The sequence below is a fragment of the Rhamphochromis longiceps genome, linkage group LG4 (genome assembly GCF_057381845.1).
Source record: "Rhamphochromis longiceps isolate RC_006_pf linkage group LG4, R_longiceps_female_GT1.1, whole genome shotgun sequence".
NCBI classification, from domain to species: Eukaryota; Metazoa; Chordata; class Actinopteri; order Cichliformes; family Cichlidae; genus Rhamphochromis; species Rhamphochromis longiceps.
The window spans coordinates 15,453,863-15,471,909 of NC_140560.1; the positions used below are offsets into that span (position 1 = coordinate 15,453,863).

An 18,047-nucleotide genomic window follows, 5' to 3' on the forward strand; every position below is an offset into this window, starting at 1 on the left:
CCTTGGGGGCATCTCCCATTTTGACCTCGGGACTTCCAGGTTATACTCGGCACAGATGTTCCTGTACACTATGCCGGCCACTTGGTTATGGCGTTCCATGTATGCCTTGCCTGCTAGCATCTTGCACCCTGCTGTTATGTGCTGGATTGTCTCTGGGGCATCTTTACACAGCCTGCACCTGGGGTCTTGCCTGGTGTGATAGACCCCAGCCTCTATGGATCTTGTGCTCAGAGCTTGTTCTTGTGCTGCCATGATTAGTGCCTCTGTGCTGTCTTTCAGTCCAGCTTTGTCCAGCCACTGGTAGGATTTCTGGATATCAGCCACCTCCTCTATCTGCCGGTGGTACATACCGTGCAGAGGCCTGTCCTTCCATGATGGTTCCTCGTCTCCCTCCTCTTTCTTGGGTTTCTGCTGCCTGAGGTATTCACTGAGCACTCGGTCAGTTGGGGCCATCTTCCCAATGTATTCTTGGATGTTCGTTGTCTCATCCTGGACTGTGGTGCTGACACTCACCAGTCCCCGGCCCCCTTCCTTCCGCTTAGCGTACAGCCTCAGGGTGCTGGACTTGGGGTGAAACCCTCCATGCATGGTAAGGAGCTTTCTTGTCTTTATGTCAGTGGCTTCTATCTCCTCCTTTGGCCAGCCTATTACCCCAGCAGGGTACCTGATCACGGGCAGGGCGTACGTGTTGATGGCCCGGATCTTGTTCTTACCGTTAAGCTGACTCCTCAGGACTTGCCTGACCCTCTGCAGGTACTTGGTGGTTGCAGCTTTTCTAGCGGCCTCTTCATGGTTCCCATTCGCCTGCGGGATCCCCAGGTACTTGTAACTGTCCTCTATGTCTGCAATGTTGCCTTCTGGTAGTTCAGTCCCCTCAGTTCTGACTACCTTCCCTCTCTTTGTTAACATCCGACTACACTTCTCCAGTCCGAACGACATTCCAATGTCATTGCTGTATAGCCTGGTAGTGTGGATCAGTGAATCGATGTCTCGTTCACTCTTGGCATACAGCTTGATGTCATCCATGTACAGGAGGTGGCTGACAACTGCTCCATTCCGTAGTCGGTATCCGTAGCCAGTCTTGTTAATGATCTCACTGAGGGGGTTAAGGCCTATGCAGAACAGCACTGGGGACAGAGCATCTCCTTGGTAGATCCCGCACTTGATGGTGACTTGTGCTATGGGCTTGGAGTTGGCCTCTAGTGTTGTGCGCCACATCCCCATTGAGTTCCTGATGAAGGCTCTTAGGGTCCCATTTATCTTGTACAATTCTAGGCATTCCAGTATCCAGCTGTGGGGCATTGAGTCATAGGCCTTCTTGTAATCAATCCAGGCAGTGCACAGGTTGGTCAGTCTGGTTTTGCAGTCTCGGCTGACTGTTCTGTCTACCAGTAGCTGGTGTTTTGCGCCTCTGGTATTCTTGCCAATCCCTTTCTGTGCCCCGCTCATGTATTGACCCATGTGCCTGTTCATCTTAGCCAATATGATGCCTGACAGGAGCTTCCATGTGGTACTGAGGCAGGTTATTGGTCGGTAGTTGGAGGGGACCAGTCCCTTCTTGGGGTCCTTGGGGATCAGGACCGTCCGACCTTCGGTTAGCCATTCCGGGTGTCTCTCGTTAACTAGCAGCTGGTTAATTTGTGCTGCCAGACGCTCGTGGAGTGCAGTCAGCTTCTTTAGCCAGTAGGCGTGAACCATGTCAGGCCCTGGTGCTGTCCAACTCTTCATACTGGAGACCCTTTCTTGGATATCTGCCACTGTGATGGTTACTGGACCCTGTTCAGGGAGGTCGCTATGGTCTGCCCTCAGATCCACTAGCCACTGAGCATTGCCGTTATGGGTTGCGTCCTTCTCCCATATGCTCTTCCAGTATTGCTCCGTCTCCAGCCTTGGTGGTGCTGTTCTCTTATTATTATTGTTCCCTTGCCACTGAGAGTATACCTTTGCTGGTTCTGTGGAGAACAGCCGGTTTATTCTCCTGCCTTCTATCTCTCTGGTGTACCTCCTCAAGCGGCTGGCCAAGGCTGTGAGTCTTTGCTTGGCAGTTTCCAAGGCCTCAGGTATGGACAGCTTGCTGTATTTCTTATGCACCTTCTTTGTCGCACCTTTCTGCAACTCCGTTAGTTGGCTAACCTCCCTCCGTGCTACTTTGATCTTGCCCTCTAGCCTCCTTCTCCATGGAGGGTACTGCCCCTTATGGCTGTTCAACTTGTAGCCAAGCATCTCACTGATCACTGCTGCCGTATTGTAGATCAGCTTGTTAGTGTCAGTAATCGTGGCTGTAGGTATCGTCCGTAGTGCTGCATTAACATCATCTAGCAGACCTTCTGAAGGTACTTCACGTAATGGCTTACAGCAGTTGGTATTCCCAGGTAGTCTCCCATCCAAGTACTAACCAAGCCCAACCCTGGTTAGCTTCCGAGATCAGAGGAGATCGGGTGTGCTCAGGGTGGTATGGCTGTAAGGTATATATATATATATTAGGGGTGCAACAATACTCGTATCGATATTGAACCGTTCGATACAGTGCTTTTGGTTCGGTACGCATGTGTATCGAACAATACAAAATTTTTAATTCATTTTATCAACTTTTCTTCTGATGATGCTGTCTGTGTTGAGTGCTCAGTGGATCTGCGCTCGACAGTGCAGCCTAGGCAGAGTAGTCGAAAACAGATTCACTGACCGCAGGGCAAGCTAGCGAGACAGAAGTTAAGCTGTCATTGCAACATGGCAAATTGAACCTCCCCCACCCTCATTCAGATGTGGCGTTTGGAACTATTTTGGTTTTCATGTGACTTATGACCCTGAAGGTAAGCGCGTCATGGACAAAAGTAAAACACTATGTCGGATGTGCCAGGCAATGCTCAGTTACATTGGTGGGAACTAGTGCATTAGCGCAGTTTGCTCGTTAACGTGTTGGCCGTCCAGCCCCACGCACGGGGAGATCCGTGGTAGCTCGTTAACGGAGATTTGCCGTGTTGCGACGTTAACGTCATTTCAACAAGATTACCGCTGACAGCACTAGTGGGAACACAACGAATATGACTGCACATTTACTCAGACATCCTCCTAGTGCAAAGACAAGTGGAAGCAGACAAAAACAACAAGTACGCATGCTACAAACTAAGTCATTTAGGTTAGCACATGATTCTCCTTATGGGGACCTGATATGTTTAATATGCTGCTGAGAATATACCCCAGAAGAAGCGTATAGTATAACTTTTATTTTGGAATGAGCCATTTCTCTGTAATAAACTCTCTTTTCCAAAGATGAGTGATTTCTCGATCAGATAGATTTATTTTTTTTATTACTTTGTTGTTTCAGCAACATTAAATTTAAAAACTACTTTTGAGTTAAAATATATATTTATAATTTTAATAAATGACAAATTAAAAAGGCATGAACATTTTTTTGTATCGAAAAAATATCGAACCGTGATACCAAAGTATCGAACCGAACCGTGAATTTTGTGTATCGTTGCACCCCTAATATATATAATATATGTATATATATATATATATATATATATATATATATATATATATATATATATATATATATATATATATATATATATAGGCTGGGGTCTATCACACCAGGCAAGACCCCAGGTGCAGGCTGTGTAAAGATGCCCCAGAGACAATCCAGCACATAACAGCAGGGTGCAAGATGCTAGCAGGCAAGGCATACATGGAACGCCATAACCAAGTGGCCGGCATAGTATACAGGAACATCTGTGCCGAGTATAACCTGGAAGTCCCGAGGTCAAAATGGGAGATGCCCCCAAGGGTGGTGGAGAATGACCGAGCTAAGATCCTGTGGGACTTCCAGATACAGACGGACAAAATGGTGGTGGCTAACCATAGTGGTGGTAGACAAACAGAAGAAGACGGCCGTAGTGATCGATGTAGCGGTTCCGAATGACAGCAATATCAGGAAGAAGGAACATGAGAAGCTGGAGAAATACCAAGGGCTCAGAGAAGAGCTCGAGAGGATGTGGAGGGTGAAGGTAACGGTGGTCCCCGTGGTAATCGGAGCACTAGGTGCGGTGACTCCCAAGCTAGGCGAGTGGCTCCAGCAGATCCCGGGAACAACATCGGAGATCTCTGTCCAGAAGAGCGCAGTCCTGGGAACAGCTAAGATACTGCGCAGGACCCTCAAGCTCCCAGGCCTCTGGTAGAGGACCCGAGCTTGAAGGATAAACCGCCCGCAGGGGCGTGCTAGGTGTTATATATATATATATATATATATATATATATACACGTATGTAAATGTGTGTATGTGTGTATAGTTTTATTTTTACCTTAACCTCTATGTACATCTGTTTAGTAAATATATCTGTTTCCACAGCCAGTAGCAGAGTGGCTAAGTAAATGACTTTTAATCTTTCTTATTTAGCATATAGCATATTACAAACTGAAAGTAATTTTGTCTGGTCTGTGTGTGTGTGTGTGTGTATGTGTGTGTGGGTGTGTAGTTGACATTGGTCACGCTGCGTATTTTTTTTGAGAGGAAATTGTTCTCTGTCATTTAGTTGGCAGCCTGGCAGAACTGCAATTTACTCTCTCTAATAGATACATCTGATTATGCACTAATGTCCGTGGATGCACACAATATGAGTACAAGGGATCACAAGGTGTTCACATCGCCACTATGCAGCATCAATCTTTTGTGTTGTTACGTCATTCCAATACAAGGTTGCCTCAGGGGGAGACATCTTCTGCCTTCATTCTTTCGAGCGCACATGCACAAATCTGTCAGACCCCTATGGTGGCTGCAGGCTTTGTCATATACTGGTGACAGTAACAAGATGATACATGTGTCAGCAAACTAATCGACTGCCACACGGCCACTGTGGACACTTGGATGGAACCCACTGGTGTCACATTAGCGTTGTCTTTTTATTTAAGGGTTAACATTTTTAAAAGGTACACTTTAAGCCAAAGCTTGAGTAGTTTTGGTGCTGAAACCTAGTGAAAGCGAACAAAAAATTGTGTCCTGTGTGTAAGCTTTAATTTAGCTTCACACTGCATCCTACTGGTGACGTTCTTGTGATTTATGCTATCATCAGCTCACCGCTCTCCGCCTAATGCGTCTTTGTCACTTTTTAAAAGAAGAGCGTTAGCTCTCAGAATGAAATACTGCTGCGACTAGTGTATCAATGAACCTATGTACGCCAAAGGACACCTTGTGCATATCTGAGTTGCCAGCAGCTTTGACTCTATTTGATGTCCTGGGAAATGAGATGAGATTGCTAGAGCCAAACGTATGGCAAAGCTAACAACCTAAAGACGTACTGTATTGTTTAATTGCTTATAGTTCCTTTGGTTGCATTCGTATCTTTCTGACATTTGTTTTTAAGTCTCTGAAAGAACAGAAAAACACACAAACACGTACACACACATCCATACCAAATACTGTGACAGATGCTGGGCCAAAAGCAAGTCAACAATGTACAGTAGATGAAAAAAATGAACAGCTTGCACACTGCAGGACTCCAATTTTGCCTATTTATTGAACCATGAAAAATACGCACAGTTACAGGCCGTGCGTATATATATATATATATATACATATATACCCTTTGACATGGAGCCTGCGTGGAGGTGGGATCTAATTACTAACAATCCATATAGAAGACAATCCATTCCATTTCCTACGCCTCTGATGCCCCCAGCATCTACCAGTCAATCAAATCAGTGCTATGTTGTTATTCAGTATGACAGCAATTCTGCTCATGTTAGCATAATTGGTCAGTTTTATCATTAAGAATCTCGTATTTATTTGTTACTATTGCCAACACGTATTGTTTAGCACTTTAGTACTATTGTTTGGAAGGCATACTTGTTTTGTACTCCATATTTGGATTCCTCAAACATTAAGACGAGCTGGTTTTATTGTTGAAGTATCATCTTTATTGTCAGTAACTCTCAAGTGTTTTTACACATTTAAGACATCCACTAGTCTAAGCTCCTGGAAAAAAGAAATACTTAGTAAAATCTCTGACAGTTGCTGCCAGAAGCTCTTTGTTCATTTCTGGCTGGAGATACTTGGGACTTTTGATGCAGGTGGAATTTCTCAAGGTATTTCTTGAGAGATGTTACCGAGCATGTCACGGTATGGCATGGCACACCGTGGAAGGAGTGGGGAAGGAGGACCCAGGCGCGGTGCTCTATGTATGGACAGTGTTTATTTACAAAGTGAAAACCAACGTAACAATAAATCCCCGTATTCTCCCAGACTCCCGTGTCGTGTCTCCCCGTGAATAGTCCGTGTTGCTGTGCTCTCCGCTCCCGTGTCAGCACCCCCCGGTGCTCGCTGCTCCCGTGTCTTCCACGCTCCTCATATGGGAAACAAAAGACGCAGCGTCAGGACACCTACAACTGCGGGCATACACACACACACACACACACACACACACACACACACACACACACACACACTCTAAGTAGCAGGACGACTAACGTGGAGTCGCATGCAATGATCCCGCGTCGGTGGGAGCTCCAAGACTCTCCTAAGTAGCTCCCCCGACGAGCCCTGATCAGCGGCAGGTGTGTGGCTTTGGGTGTGGCCAGTCCTTCCACAGGGCCACACCCCTCAGGCCTGCAGGTGGCTGAGCTCCATCCTCCAAGCATACCCGCAGACGTACACACACACACACACACACATCTACAAGCATGGAGAAGAGCAGCAGCAACACCAAAATACATATAATAATAATAATAATATAATACATAACTGCTCAGGGATCCTGGGTCGCTGTAAGGAAGAGGACTCCCTTACTGCATTTATTTATATTGTATTGTCTGTATAGCACTTTAGAGCACACCTTTCACTTTATTAAAAGCACCTTATCAAGCACTTTATGTAGCATTGCACTTTAAGCATGGATTTGCACACAAGAAGTTTAAATATTTATTGTCTATTTATTGGGAATTTTAAAATCAGTTGGTAGCCTTATTTCACATCCTGCACAGCTGCTCCTCGTCAAGGAATGTGGTGGTTGTCTGTCAGGAGAAAAGAATGGTGATTGAGATTGTGATTAAGGTTTACCAATAAGGAAAACTAATGCAAATGTGTGTGTGAAATCTAGGGAAAAGTGTTGCAAATAAGTGTTTGTAAGTTAATGATTACTCACCTTTCTTGCCTGTGTCCTCTTCAAGGTGTTTGGGCAAATGTTTCCCCGGGGGTCCAGACACCATTTAAAGGTTCCGGGAGAGACCATTGGTAAAGAGAGTGTGGTGAATCTTTTTGTGGTTGGGTTTCTGGGTTTTTATAATATTGGGTTTGGTGTAACATTAAGTGTGAAATATTTATTAATATGTAAATGTGAAAATGTATTTATGTATTTATTTATTCTTATTGATATATTGTATACTGTGGTGGAAGGTTGGGATTTAAGAATTTACCTGAGAGTGGAATAATGGTTGAGTCTGTGACAGCTGAACATATTTAAGGCTGCCAGTTGTCATTAGAGGATGGATTTTTGTGCTGTGAAGAAGCTCAACAAGTTAATTGTTTTAAGGAGAGCCATATAGCAAATAAATACTTTGTTCCACTACACTTGCCTTGGTCTGTCTCACTGTGTTTCCAGCCGCTAAGGGCTGCCCTGTTACAAGTGGTGTCAGGAGTGTGTCACTCATGCCACAGTGAGAAGATGATGACAAGACGTGGAAGAAAGCCAGGCCAAGAGGAGCAGCCTGATGAAGGAGTTGGAGCTTCATCTGAGCTAGAGGCCATGGCAGCAACAAGCCCTGAGAACAAATTGGAGGAGTTGACAGGGTTGGTGAAATCTCTTATGCGGTCTCAAGCAGCCAGAGACCAAAAGTGGGAGAAGGATTTGTCACGTCAGGAGCAAAGGTGAAAAGGCATGCAGCATCAATTTCAGCAAATCCAGCTACAAGTTAACGCTGTAACTGATAAGCCTGACCCACCAGAGGCGCCAGCGCCCCCTACAACATCTGAAGAACAAGAACTTGGATTCAATGGTGAAGACATTCCAGTGGCCAGTGGGTCCAGGTCTTTAATTGAACCAAAACTTTTTCCTCTGTCACCAGAAGATGACATTGAACATTTTCTGACTACGTTTGAAAGAATGGCAAACGTGTGTCGATGGCCCAGAGATGAGTGGGCTATTCGTCTGGTTCCCCTGTTGACAGGTAAAGCCCGCACAGCCTACATTCTTATGGATTTAACAGACTCTGAGAATTATGATAAGGTGAAAGAGGCAAGTCTGGCAAAATATGAGATCACTGCTGACACCTACAGACGCCGCTTCAGATCTCTGAAAGTTGAGCCAGGTGAGACGCCACGTGAACTTTATGTAAGATTGAAAGACCTGTTTTCAAGATGGATTAAACCTGAAAAATCAAGTGTAGAAGAAATATCTGAGCAGATAATTCTGGAGCAGTTTTTGAGAATGGTTAATCCAGAGCTGGAGATTTGGATACGTGAGCATGACCCGAAGACTGCAAAGGAAGCAGCTAGCCTCGCAGAGGTTTTCACTTCAGCCAGAAAAGGAAGCAAGAGCACCTATTCCAGCCGGGAGACCCACTACGCCCAACCAAGTAAGTCCATTGGGGGTGAACAGGGTTCTGGTCAAGTTCAGGCTAGAAATCTTTCTAGTTCTAGGCAGCTCCCTTCCCATAGACCTCACAATGTGAAGAAATCCTTTAAGTCTTCAGTTCAGGATATTAAATGTTATCACTGTCATAACTTTGGCCATACACAACAATTTTGCCCTGCACTTAAGTCAAAACCATCTCTTTTATGTGCAATTCCAAGACCAGCCACAGAGCCAGTAGGAAAGAAAGCTTGTACTGTCCCTGTTTTAATTAATGGGCGTAAAGAGGAAGCTTTGCTTGACTCTGGGTGCTTTCAGACTCTTGTACATTCTAGCATAATTTCAGGAGAAAAGCTAAGTGGGGTTGGGGCTACAATAAGTTGTGTGCATGGGGACGAACACAGGTACCCCACTGCTGAGGTTTACCTGACAGTGGGAGGTCAAACCTACTTGTTAGTGGTAGCTGTGGTTCCCAGTTTGCCATATTCAGTGATACTTGGTAATGACATCCCCACTCTTTTTGATCTAATACATCAGTCAGATTATGACCCTCAAGTGAGTGCTGAGAAAGACATTCAAGGCTTAGGTGATGAATCTGGAAGCTCACTTCCTCTAGATATGACAATTGAACCATTTAAACCCTGTCATGTAGTCACAAGAGCACAAAGTGCAAAGGAAAGGATGCAAGAACTACCCTTTTTTGAGGAGTCTCTCGAAACGTAGCCAGGGAAGATTAGGAAGTCTAGGGCTCAGAAAAGAAGAGAAAAGTTCAAAGGCTCAGGGGAAAAAGGTACAGCATTGTTCCCTAAGCCAAATAACCAACTCGAGTTTGATGTTCCCTCAGATTTAGGTGCACTCCAAAGAAGCGACCCTACTCTAAAACCCTGGTTTGAGAAGGTAACAGAGGTAGAGGGGGCTAGTCAAGGTCAGGTAAGCTGTCTTGCAGACACTGTTTACTTGATTAAAGGAGGCATCTTGTACCAGAGAAAGGGGAAGTGCGAAGCTGTGGCACTCCCACAACAGTTCAGAGACAAAGTTATGGATTTGGGTCATTCAATTCCATGGGCAGGTCATATGGCTTTTCACAAAACACTGAATAGGATCAGCAGCCATTTTGTTTGGCCAGGGATGTATGTCCAGGTTTCTGAGTTTTGCCGTTCCTGTGAAAAATGTCAGTTGACCTCAGGCAAAGGAGTAGCGCGAGCCCAGTTGCAACCATTGCCAATTATTGAAACACCATTTGAGAGGCTAGGCATGGATATTGTGGGCCCTTTAGAGAGGAGCTCCACCGGTCATCGCTACATATTAGTCATATGTGACTATGCAACACGGTTTCCTGAGGCCTTCCCACTCAGATCAATTAAAGCTCGTCACATTGCTAATTGTCTTCTGCAGCTTTTCTCTAGGGTAGGCATACCAAGAGAAATTCTGACGGACTGTGGAACGAACTTTCTATCCAAGTTGTTGCAGCAGGTTTATAAGCTGTTAGGGATAAAGGGACTTAAGACCACCCCGTATCACCCCCAAACGGACGGGCTAGTGGAGAGATACAACCAGACTCTCAAAAGTATGCTGCGCAAGTTTGTCTCTGACACAGGTGCTGACTGGGATCAATGGCTGCCCTACCTTCTGTTCGCCTACCGGGAGGTCCCGCAGGTTTCCACTGGCTTCTCGCCTTTTGAACTTTTATACGGTCGCCAAGTGAGAGGCCCCCTGGATCTGCTTAAGGACTGCTGGGAGGAATCCAAAGCAGAGGGCGAAAACATCGCAGCCTACGTCATCACCATGAGAGAGAGGTTGGAGAAAATGGCATCATTGATGCAAGACAACATGAAAGCTGCACAAAAACATCAAAAGACTTGGTATGATCAGAAGGCCAGGGATAGGGTCTTCCTTCCAGGTCAGAAAGTACTGTTATTGCTTCCCACCAGCGATAACAAGTTGCTGACAAAATGGCATGGACCATACGAGATCGTCAGACAAGTGAGTAAAGTCACTTATGAGCTGAATATGCCAGAAAGAGTTAAAAAATATCAGACATTTCACGTGAACTTGTTGAAAGAATTCCACAGCCGACAAGAGCCGGTCTATCAGTTACTGGTGCGTTCAGTTAAGGATGAGGAGGTGACTGAGAAGTTCTTTCCAACTAACAGTCAAGTTTGTGCTTCAGTTGACCTTTCTCATTTGTCTCCTACTGAGCAGGCTGATATAAAACCACTCGTGGACCCACAGCTCTTTCGAGAAACACCAGGCTTCACATCACTGGTTCAGCACAAGATACGGGTGAAGGAGGATGCACCCGTTCGACAAAAGAGCTACAGAATTCCAGAACGGTTGGTGCCAGTGCTGCAGAAAGAAATAAAACTGATGTTGGACCTGGGAATCATTGAGGTGTCAAGTAGTGAGTGGTGCAGCCCGATTGTTTTGGTACCAAAGAAAGATGACACCCTGAGATTCTGTATTGATTTCAGATATTTGAATGCAGTATCCAAGTTTGATCCCTACCCAATGCCCAGGGTGGATGACCTGCTGGAGAGAGTTGGATCAGCAAGGTACATTACAACACTTGATCTGTGTAAAGGATACTGGCAAGTGGCTTTGGCACCAGAAGCGAGAGAGCTGACAGCCTTCAAAACCCCTTTTGGTATGTGCCAATTTAAAGTCATGCCATTTGGGCTTCAAGGTGCACCAGCGACATTCCAACGATTAATGGACCATGTACTGAGAGATGTGTCAGCATTCTCTGCAGCATATCTGGATGACGTGGTGGTGTACAGCCAGTCCTGGGAAGAGCATGTCATTCACCTACAGAAGGTGCTACACTCCATCAGAATGGCTGGACTGACTATCAATCCCAAGAAGTGCTCCATAGCCAAGAGAGAAGTGGAGTACTTGGGCTTTGTAGTTGGCTCTGGGAAGATAAAGCCGCAGGTTGGAAAGATTGAAGCAATTCAGTCCTTCCCAGTTCCGACAACAAAAAGGAAGGTGAGAGGTTTTCTGGGTCTAGTAGGCTGGTACAGGAAATTCATACCTTCTTTTGCAGAGTGATCCACTGTACTGAATGATCTCACAAAAGGCTCAGCCCCCAACAAAGTGCGTTGGACAGAAGACTGTGAGCAAGCATTCAGAGACCTCAAGGAAGCAGTTTGCACACATCCAGTTCTACACAGTCCAGACTTCAACAAGCCATTCATCTTGCAAACTGATGCTTCAGGAGTTGGCCTTGGTGCTGTCCTTCAGCAAGAGGTGGATGGTGAAAGAAGGCCTGTGGTGTTTCTGAGTCGGAAACTACTCGACAGGGAGACGAGGTATTCGACGGTGGAGAAAGAGTGTTTGGCCATGAAATGGGCTATTGAGGCCTTGAGGTATTATCTTCTGGGACGTCACTTCACTCTGGAGACTGATCATCGTGCCCTCCAGTGGTTGAACCGCATGAGGGATGCGAATGCCCGCATTGCAGGATGGTACCTGTCTCTGCAGCCTTATGACTTTACGGTCCAGTATAGGCCGGGGAAGTCAAATGTGGTTGCTGATTGTTTATCTAGGATGACAGAGGACTGAAGCACTTCGTGCTTAAGAGAGGGAGGAGGAAATGTAAGGAAGAGGACTCCCTTACTGCATTTATTTATATTGTATTGTCTGTATAGCACTTTAGAGCACACCTTTCACTTTATTAAAAGCACCTTATCAAGCACTTTATGTAGCATTGCACTTTAAGCATGGATTTGCACACAAGAAGTTTAAATATTTATTGTCTATTTATTGGGAATTTTAAAATCAGTTGGTAGCCTTATTTCAGATCCTGCACAGCTGCTCCTCGTCAAGGAATGTGGTGGTTGTCTGTCAGGAGAAAAGAATGGTGATTGAGATTGTGATTAAGGTTTACCAATAAGGAAAACTAATGCAAATGTGTGTGTGAAATCTAGGGAAAAGTGTTGCAAATAAGTGTTTGTAAGTTAATGATTACTCACCTTTCTTGCCTGTGTCCTCTTCAAGGTGTTTGGGCAAATGTTTCCCCGGGGGTCCAGACACCATTTAAAGGTTCCGGGAGAGACCATTGGTAAAGAGAGTGTGGTGAATCTTTTTGTGGTTGGGTTTCTGGGTTTTTATAATATTGGGTTTGGTGTAACATTAAGTGTGAAATATTTATTAATATGTAAATGTGAAAATGTATTTATGTATTTATTTATTCTTATTGATATATTGTATACTGTGGTGGAAGGTTGGGATTTAAGAATTTACCTGAGAGTGGAATAATGGTTGAGTCTGTGACAGCTGAACATATTTAAGGCTGCCAGTTGTCATTAGAGGATGGATTTTTGTGCTGTGAAGAAGCTCGACAAGTTAATTGTTTTAAGGAGAGCCATATAGCAAATAAATACTTTGTTCCACTACACTTGCCTTGGTCTGTCTCACTGTGTTTCCAGCCGCTAAGGGCTGCCCTGTTACAGTCGCCCAGTCCCAGGACCCTGACAGAGCAAAGGATAAGATGTTCATGTTCCTCATACACAGAATCCTTGTGATTTTTTTTTTTTTTATTGTTTCTCTCCAGTGTGTCGTTGTGATTGTTTTTGTTTTTTCACTGAATGTCACTGTAAAAACATTCTCAACTTTTAGGATGTATAAGTTGGGTTTGAGATCCTGAGTCACTCCTTTACCCTTTGTCCAAAGTGCAACTAAATGTACGTGACCTTGTTGAGTAAAACCCTTCTCTGAGCTTTGTGTTGTAGTTTAAAAGGCACTGGTCTTCAGGTGAAATTAGTGGGTGATGAGATTTGTCTTTTTCTGCTTTTCTAATCTCTTACATCTTTGAAAGCTTTCATAAGTAGCTTTGAGTTCTGGCTCCTGCATTAAATTCCATTAACAGCTAACTGGAGGCCCACTGAACAAAATCATATCAGCTAGCCCAAATTGCAGCTGATTTTGTTGTTGAGCCCTGCCTTAGTTGTTGAGAATCATCAAATTGCCTCAAGATTGTATTAATTTCAGCAAATTGGTGATTATTATAATTTGCACACTCAGCCAAGTCCTAAACTTTTTTTTCTCTTTAGCTTGGCATTGGCAAAGTTATAATTAAACAAACTTTGTGCAAAGTTTAAAAAAGAAAAAAAAACTACTCTTTATATAATAGCATATACGGTGGCTTGCAAAAGTATTCGGCCCCTTGAACTTTTCCACATTTTGTCACATTACAGGCACAAACATGATTCAATTTTATTGGAATTCCACATGAAAGACCAATACAAAGTGGTGTACATGTGAGAAGTGGAACGAAAATCATACATGATGCCAAACATTTTTTACAAATAAATAACTGAAAAGTGGGGTGAGCGTAATTATTCAGCCCCCTTTGGTCTGAGTGCAGTCAGTTGCCCATAGACATTGCCTGATGAGTGCTAATGACTAAACACAGTGCACCTGTGTGTAATCTATTGTCAGTACAAATACAGCTGCTCTGTGACGGCCTCAGAGGTTGTCTAAGAGAATATTGGGAGCAACAACACCATGAAGTCCAAAGAACACACCAGACAGGTCAGGGATAAAGTTAATGAGAAATTTAAAGCATGTTCAAGGCTACAAAAATATTTCCCAGGCCTTGAACATCCTACGGAGCAGTGTTCAAGCAATCATTCAGAAATGGAAGGAGTATGGAAGAAGGTGCTCTGGTCAGATGAGACCAAAATGGAACTTTTTGACCAAAATGCAAAACGCTATGTGTGGTGGAAAACTAACACTGCACATCACTCTGAACACACCGTCCCCACTGTCAAATATGATGGTGGCAGCATCATGCTCTGGGGGTGCTTCTCTTCAGCAGGGACAGGGAAGCTGGTCAGAGTTGATGGGAAGATGGATGGAGCCAAATACAGGGCAATCTTGGAAGAAAACCTCTTGGAGTCTGCAAAAGACTTGAGACTGGGGCAGAGGTTCACCTTCCATCAGGACAACGACCCTAAACATAAAGCCAGGGCAGCAATGGAATGGTTTAAAACAAAACATATCCATGTGTTAGAATGGCCCAGTCAAAGATCTAAATCCAATCGAGAATCTGTGGCAAGATCTGAAAACTGCTATTCACAAACGCTGTCCATCTAATCTGACTGAGCTGGAGCTGTTTTACAAAAAAGAATGGGCAAGGATTTCAGCCTCTAGATGTGCAAAGCTGGTAGAGACATACCCTAAAAGACTGGCAGCTGTAATTGCAGCAAAAGGTGGTTCTACAAAGTATTGACTCAGGGGGCTGAATAATTATGCACACCCCACTTTTCAGTTATTTATTTGTAAAAAATGTTTGGAATCATGTGTGATTTTCATTCCACTTCTCACGTGTACACCACTTTGTGTTGGTCTTTCACGTGGAATTCCAATAAAATTGATTCATGTTTGTGGCTGTAATGTGACAAAATGTGGAAAAGCTCAAGGGGGCCGAATACTTTTGCAAGCCACTGTATGTACAAGAAAATACCAATCAGCAACTTTTAAACAGTATTTTGAAATAGAATTTGAAATCGATACAGGTATTAAGCATACAGTTTTGTTTTTGTGTTAATGTCCAGGCAATGCTGATAACACATTTTCTAAATGCAATATTTAAAAAGAGCACTTGACAAAAAGCTTATCTCATATCTCAAAACATATCTTGGCATGGTGTGCCCAAGTGGACAACCAAACAGAAGATGAACACTATCTGAAAGTCATGTCCTTAAGAAATGGGAAAGAAATCCAGCAAAGACCTGACACAGTATCTAAAAGATGCATCTGAGCCTTTGGATGATCATTCTACTGTTCACTGAATCCTTAATGGAAACAGTCTTTGTTTAAGGATGTCTGCGAAGAAGTCGTTCTTAAAAAGAGAAACAGGGAGAAAGAGCTGATGCATACCAAAGTACACAAGAACTGGACTGAAGAGTAATGAGTCCAAATTAGAATTCTTTAGTTCAAATCATCATCATTTCATCACCAATAGGGAAGATAGGGAACAGATCAGGAGAGAGGTGAGTATGAGTGACTATCTACAGGCATCTATACAACATCCACAGATGAGCTTTGAATGCCTTTCAAGAAGCCTGGAGAACTATTCCCGAAGACTACATGAAGAAAGCTGCCTGAAATAGTTCAGGTTGTGTTGAACAATAAATGTGGTCATACCATAAATTGACTTTCAAATATATTAGAATTGCACAGACTCTGTTTTTCCTTTATGAATTGTGTTTCCATTTTTGTTTTCACCTAGATTTGTCATTTTTTACTATTATCCAAAATACCATCAACCTGTTGTCGTCGCCTAAACTGTAATATCCTAACCTGTAGTTTTGATAAGCTTTATCTTACTGGGAGAAAGGATATGGTAAAATGATGGCAATTCTTTTTTTAGCCTCTTGAGAGGTTTTGTGTTTTCTGTCACTTCTCAAGGCTTTAATGAATGATTAATGATCCCTCCATCAATATTTATTGATCATCAAGAAGCTGCAATGAGGCTTCCATGCAAAGGCTGATGAAAGTTTAATACTCCAATCAAAAAACTGGTCCCATCCTTCCTTTGACAGGAGGCAAGAAGTGTCCCATTATCTTGTACTGAGGCCTGCACAAATTCCCAGCAACACATTGTTGAATTCTCCCAATTCTTTGAATCTTTGGGCTGAAGGAAGGACAATACTCGGTGTATAAATGCTCAATCAACAAATCATTTATTTCCATACAATTCAACAATAAGAGCATTACAACGTCCGGACGGGAGAGATGCTACCAGAGGGTCAGGCACATGTCTCAAAATGGTGACGGGTTGCTCAGCTTTTTATAGTCTCTAGTGGCCCCCAGCTAGTCGTAAAAGCCAAAACATCACATTTTTTCTCTGTTACAGCGCCTAAGTTATGACCTCGGCAGTTGTTTCTCTGCTTTCTGTAAGGTGGGGGTGTGGAATGTGGTCTATCTATCTCCCCTGTCTTTAGACACAGAGTCTCCTGCTTACAACCTTCTCTTCATGATTCAACAATTAAGCATGTCAAGAAAACAGTGTAACACATTCCCAGCAGATCAAGGATACAGAGTGATGCACATTTATCTAATGAACTAATATGTGAATATGTTCTGTTAACTCAAAAGTATAATGAGAACTAAACTACATACAGCTCACCCACTCTATATTAAAGGGTATAATGTGATCTACAGCAGTATTCTAATTCAACTACTCTGATTACATATATAAGGTAACATATAATAACAGAATAATCTAATAACATAGAATTTCCCAACACAAAACTTGCGTTACTTTTGGGAAACTAAATGACGTTTTAGCGAAGCTAGAAGGTCATAATGTGAATTAGCACAGACTAAATCCTGGTTTTCTGACTTGAAAGTACATCTATTACACAAAATCACTGTTCCCATGTGTTTCATGATCCACACAGGCAACTTGATTATTTTCTAAGCAATGACGTACTGTATATGAAAAGTTATTTCACAAAGACATTTAGCAAATTAGGAGAAGACTGCGCTGAAGTAATTTAGTGGAAGCACAGCAAATCTGTGTACTACCTGGTCGTGTTTAGGAAGCAGATAGAAAAATCTATTCTAAATTCCTAGAAAAATAGACACTCTTATTGGATATGCCTGCAATAAATTAAGTTACAGCTAACTCGATTATTGCTCAAGGATTGTACCTTTTTTCCTTTCCCCCCTTTAATAGCACATTTTTTGTGATTCAGTGTACTTTATATTTAAATCGACTTATTAAAAGACTTTAAATGTAAGGAACTTGCCAGTGTTCTTGATGACAGTGACCCAGCAAGCACAATAAAGTGAATCATGCTTTACTCATTCTCAAAGGGAGCCTGATTCTGTATACATAAGCACTGGGTGCAGCAGTAACACATAAACAAAGGCCACACCGAACACATCTTGCCACCTACAGGTGCATTTTGGAGTGAATTTGCATATGCCCTTGAGACAGCCTCTACTGCCTGTTAATATTCTCCTCACCATTAACAGCATTATTGCGTGCACGAAACCTCTCTCTCCTCAGGTCCCACTCTTCATCCGACCATTACCCTCCTTCGTGCGTATACGTGTTTCTGGTAATAATTCTCTGCATGGACTAGCACTTTTAGTCCATAGAGAGAAATCAGAGGTGTGTATGTTTGTGTTGTGTGTGTGCCTTGTCTCCCTGTATGTATTGGGTGTACTTGTGAACATTTATTATTCCCATCTCTAATAACTTGTTTCTGCTGTCGTTGTGACCTTGTTGGTGATAGTTTCTAACCTGCTTAGCTTGAACAGACCCAGTGAAACTTTGGGCTGACATCAACTCCAACACTTATTTACGAGTCCAGTAGGTTTAAAAGTATCTGACAAATGCACACAGTAAGCCAGATAGAGGAAAGTACAAAGGCAGTGTGGGGGCGGTGACTATAACTGACCAACCTGTGCTTCTCTGAGCATTAGGTGAAGTTGTTCCCTGTCCTCTTGCTCCTTCTGCGCCTCTTT

The 18,047-nt window shown here is 43.4% G+C and overlaps 1 pseudogene; it reads right to left on the reverse strand.

Moving 5' to 3' along the window:
* Positions 1-2,347: 2,347 nt before the first annotated feature.
* Positions 2,348-2,466, reverse strand: LOC146671282 (5S ribosomal RNA; annotated as a pseudogene).
* Between the last annotated feature and the right edge of the window lie 15,581 nt (positions 2,467-18,047).